Below are 5,065 nucleotides of genomic sequence, written 5' to 3'. Positions count from 1 at the left end.
AACATCTTCAAAAGATCACAGGGAGAGAAAGGACAGGCCTGGCCTCCAAATGGCCCAAGGAAAATACCCTCGGCGCTGCACGGGCTGTTTATTGCCGGTGTGGGATGTCAGGCAAATGGCCATAAACAGCACCGGCCTTCCCCGGAGCCCACCCGGCAGTGAGGGGCTGTTTGCGTCCTTCGGGAACAAACACAGCAGGGCTGGTGTGATAGGACAGGGGAGAATGGTTTGAACTGCAGGAGGCTCGGTTTAGATCAGATTCATGGGAGATTTTTCTTACAATGAGGGTGGGGAGGCCCTGGCACAGATTGCCCAGAGAAGTTGTGGCTGCCCCATCCCTGGAAGTGCCCAAGGCCAGGTTGGACGGGTCTTGGAGCCACCTGGGCTGGTGGAAGGTGTCCCTGCCCACGGCAGGGGTGGGACGGGACGGCCCGGGGTCTCCATGGCACCCGCCGCCGGCGCGCGAGGGGCCGCCCCGAGGGGCCGCGGCGCTCCCGCGGTTCTCCCTCAGCTCCCTCGGTTCCCCCCGGGACCGCTCCGCACGGCTGCACCCGGGAGCTCGGTGAGTCCTGCCGGGAGGAGACTCCGCCGGGACGGGCGGGGGTTCGGACCGGGCGGGGCTGAGGGGGCAGCGGGGCTGAGGGGGCTGAGGGGGCGGCGGGGCTGAGGGGGTCTGGCACTGAGGAGGTCCGGTACTGAGGAGGACCGGTACTGAGGGGGTCCGGCACTGAGGGGGTCCGGCACTGAGGGGGTCCGGCCCCGCGGCTCGGCGCGGACACACAATGGAACAGGTTGAATGGGAGCGGGCGCGGGGCCGCGGTAACACCGGGGGTGGATCGCGGCTCCGGCCGCTCCGCCCGCGGCAGGGCCGATCTCGGCCGCTCCGCTCCGGGCGTGGCCCCGCGCCGGGTTTCGCGGCGCTCCGGGCCCGGGGGCGGGCCGGGCCGGGCAGGGCGGGCGGGGCGGCGGCAGCGCCGGGGGTTTGAACGGCGGAGCAGGTTGTGCTCGGACCGGGACGCGTTGTGGCGGTGGCGGTGCTGGTGGCGGGGACCGGACCCAGCGCAGCCCGGCGGCCCGCGGTGAGTGAGCGCGGGGCGGGACCCCCCGAGCCCCTCTGAAGCCCCTGCGAACCCCCCGAGTCCCGTCCGTCGGTGCGGCCCCGGGGGGCTCCCGCGGCGGGACGGGGCTGTGCCCCGCGAGCCCCCGCTGGGCTTTCCCTTGCTTTTCGTGCTGGTTTTTCCCGGTGTTTGCGGCCGCAAGTTGAGGTGAGGGTTTGCAAGGTGCAACTTTTCATTTATTTATTGATTTGTAACTCGCCGTTCCGGCCCGGGCGGCCGCGCGTGCCCCGGTCCTCTCGCCCCTCCAGGAGCCGGCCCGGGGCTCTCTCCGAGGTGCGCCCGGGGCCGCCCGCGGTCGCTGCCCCGGCCCGCGCGTGGCCGTGTTCGTTCCGTTGGATCCATCGCGGATCGGGCGGGATGAACTCCCGGCCGCTCCCTGGGCTCTGTGCCCCCTCCCCTGGGCCAGCCCGGCGTTTGCCACGTGCCGTGGGCGGTTGTGCCCCCGGGCTGTGCCAGAGCACACCTGGGCCGGTGATGAGCTGAAACCAGAGCCAGCTGCAGCCGCTCGGTTCGCCCTGACCGGGGCCAGACCGTGTTAAATGAGGCTTAGCCTGCAATCCTGAGGAGCAGGAGCCTCCCCCCGAGGACATCAGCCAGCAGTGCTGTCGAACTACTTTGGGAACATGCTTGGTCCCCACCTGAAAGGTTCTGGAGTAGGTGAGGGTTGAGAGGAGTCAAACCTCTCGCTGGATTGAGTTTTTCCTAAAAATACCTTTTTGGGGGGCTAATAACCTACTCCATAAACCATTTTTTTTTTAAATAAAGAAAGTACAGTGAGCTAGGAATTAAACTCCATGCACGTTTTGTTGTAATTAAGCAACTCTGTAATTCTGGGAACTTCAACTCTAGCTGACCGAAAAGTGTTTTTAGAAGAAGTGTTATTAAATTCCAGCCAGAAAGATATAAGCCTTATCTGATGGACCAGTCATAGGCTCTTTGTTTAAAGTGTGCTTTAACTCCTGAGTTATAAAGCTCAATGTTTGCCTGTTTCCAGGGGGCTCTCCTGATTTGCTTGTCCTTGGGACTTCTGGCCTGTATGTTGCAAAACTTAAAGGAAACTAAAGAAAACTTAATGTGTTTGTTCTGAAATGGGAAAGAACAACTGAGGGTAATGATACTAAAAAGAGAGGCAGGATTCAACCCTGCAATGAAACACCTGAGTTAAAGATAATGTGGGATATGGAAAGAAAATAGAGTTTTTGGGAGGTGAGAGGCAGCAGAGTGCAATGCTCGCTGTTAAAAACCTTCCCGGTTCTTCAAACAGCAGCTCTGTGGAATAAGATTGAGAACACTTCTTTTTTTAATTTGTTTTTAACTCTGAAGGATGCTTTTTCTAGACTTAAAAATGCCAGTAGGCTGTTACATAAAAAAAAGTGAAGTTTTTTCAGCTGAAGATGCACGATTTGTGAGAAACCATCTGAGCGGTCACAGGCGCTCTCTGGTTCTGTGCTACCTATTGTCTGTAAAACGGGGATCAGCTGGTGGGTTGGGATCAAGTGGTGCACAACTCATTATTTTAACAATCCCAGCCCAGCCTGGGAGGTTGCCTAGGGAATTGATTTAATGCTGCTGTCCTTTCAGCCGCCGAGGCGGGTGTCCCGCCAGGACTTTGATCAAAATCACTGGCGTTTGTGAGGGAGAATAAAATTTTCGCTCCATAAAAGCAGAGGAGAGGCCACCCCACTACTAACAGCTCCTGGTTTTGCATGAGCTGGTCTGTAATTTAAAACACTGTCAAGAAATACCCATGGCAGTAAAACACTTTTATGAGCATCAAAACACAGGATGAAAATCAGTCCCCTGTTCGATACTTAGCTTCCCTTTATTTCTGGGAAAGCCTTCCATGCTGAAACTGTGTTCTGTTGGCTTTACAAAGGAATCTTTTTATAAATGGAACAGTTTTCCTTTAATGAAATCTGAATAAGGTGGGTTTTTTTAAGGTGTCACCGAGAATCCAGTTCAATTTAAACTGATAACCTAGATGGCGAAGCCGGGACCCCAGCCACATGGGGTGGTGGTGGAGATTTGTTTTGTTTGTTTGCTCTGGGCTTTTTAATAAGTTTAAAGAAGTCTGAATGTTAAAAAAATATCACAAACACTCCCAAGTGGGAAAGCAGAGGTCTGTTTCCAGGTCTGACAGTGACCTGCTGTGTTATCTTCAGTAGGGCAGTTTTCTGCATGTGTCTTCAGTGCAGTAACACTGCCATGCATGATTGCCTTGTAGGGTCTTGCAGAAACTCCTTTTATTAGTGCTTCAAGTGTACTTGACTGTGTTGAAGTGAAAGTGCTGTAGAAACACAGCTATTACAGTGTTTCCCTCTTGGCAGTCGGGTGTGGAGCGTGTTCTGGGAGGGTGTTAAATCACTGACCAACAAAGCGTGGTTCCCCTGGGCGGGGGATTAATTGGTTTGAACCTCTGGGCCTGCGCTGTGCCAGGGATAAATGTGGCTTTGCTTCCCAGTGCACAGGCAGAAGGTGCTTCCTCTGGACTCCTGCTGAGGTTGGCTGGTGTTAGTGTGGCCTGATCTAATGGCCAGGAGGGAGGTGTGTGTCCTTGTGTACTCGTTTTGGTTTGTTTTCCTCCTTTCTTGTTTATTTTAGGAAGCTGGAGCTGTTGTCTGTAGCAAAAGTGACTTTCTTGCTCCAGTCTCCATGGACACTGAGGGCACTATCGTTACTCCAGAGATCCGAGCTTGCCCTCTGCTCTCCTCACTTAGGGAGCCTTTTGCTGCTCATCTGGCACTACAGGACTATCTAGTTGTACCTGGGTGGCTGAGGGTGATGTGGAGCATGGATTTGAGAGATGGAAAGGCAGGTTGGGGGATCCACAAGGTGAGGAAACGCCTGCACTGCAGATGGGCACTTGCTAAGATTCCCACAGGGGCAGTGGAAGAGGAGAGCTGGCCAGAGCTGCTGTCTGGGAGCAGACACCTGTTGCAGAGCTGGAAAAAGCCAGGGACAGGAGGCTGGGGATGCCAGTGCCCCTGCAGAGGCTCAGTCAGCCCCTGAACGATGCCAAAGCGCTCCGAGGGTGCTTGGCCGTGTGTGTTCCAGCTCTTGGCAAGGCGTGTCCACGTGAGTCTCTCCAACCTGAAGTAACTCAAGGTTGCTTGCAAGAAACTTCAGGTGGAGACAAGCCGTGGTGTGAGGCAGTCCAAGCTCCCTTCCAGACTGGATTTATTGGAAATGACACAGAGTTCAGGTACCTCTGCACACTGAGCATGACCAAGCGTGTCCTGAGGTGGGGAAGGGGGTGAATTCGAGTCTTAACAACATGGGTTCAAATCAGGCAGTGCTGAGCCTCTTATCAACGTGTTTCTCACTCTTCACCCAGCCTTTGTTCCACCCACAGGTGGAAAAAAAGGAAGAATATTGGCAATTACCAGCTGCGACAATTCGTGTCCAACACAGAGGGTCTTGTGGTATGAAATGCCCACTCCTTGGGGAACCACTTGCCCATTGATAAGTAGCCAAGTACACAAGGTGCAGATCATCCATGGGCATGGCTGGCTGTGTTGGCACATGTTCTTTCCAGGCATCTAATTTTTATCTTCACATCTTATTGTTTGAATGACTCTGTGCTGCAGCAGAGCAGCACCCAGGCTTTCCCAGGTCAGAGCAGGAGCAATAGTTCAGCAATAGCTACTCCAGCCACTGAAATGGGTCTTGTGTATTAACAGTGTGTCTGAAAATGACTTGTCCAAGTTGTGAAATATGTATTTCTGGTGAGACATGGATGCTCTCAGGTGTGATCTGGTGTGCTGTGTGCCCCCTCCTTTTTACAGGGTATGTTCCTGCTAATCTGTTGAGGAAGAAAAGGTCCTTCTTAAAGCTATGCAATGGTCTGTGGGAGAAAAGCGTTTATTTTAATTTCTAGAAAGAATATTCTTAGGAGACCAGCAGTCTCCTGGTGCTGACACTCTCAAGTGTTCACCTTCATAGCATCA

At 54.4% G+C, this 5,065-nt stretch overlaps 1 protein-coding gene across 11 annotated transcripts in view; it reads left to right on the top strand.

Annotated features, from left to right (window-relative positions):
• The first annotated feature begins 460 nt into the window (after positions 1–460).
• The window catches only part of PLCH1 (phospholipase C eta 1), an 81,975-nt gene continuing 77,370 nt past the window's right edge, over positions 461–5,065 (top strand). For 9 of the 11 annotated variants that reach the window (XM_017831434.1, XM_017831440.1, XM_017831439.1 and 6 more), the window contains exon 1: positions 983–1,079. The gene's annotated coding sequence lies outside the window, so the exon portion shown is untranslated. Of the gene's footprint in view, positions 563–982; positions 1,080–1,728; positions 1,776–5,065 lie in introns of those variants that run through there. The other 2 variants (XM_017831430.1, XM_017831431.1) reach the window with 2 other exon arrangements.

The sequence above is a fragment of the Lepidothrix coronata genome, unplaced genomic scaffold (assembly GCF_001604755.1).
Source record: "Lepidothrix coronata isolate B3197 unplaced genomic scaffold, Lepidothrix_coronata-1.0 Scaffold190, whole genome shotgun sequence".
Classification (NCBI taxonomy): domain Eukaryota; kingdom Metazoa; phylum Chordata; class Aves; order Passeriformes; family Pipridae; genus Lepidothrix; species Lepidothrix coronata.
This window is presented reverse-complemented; position numbering and strand designations above follow the sequence as displayed.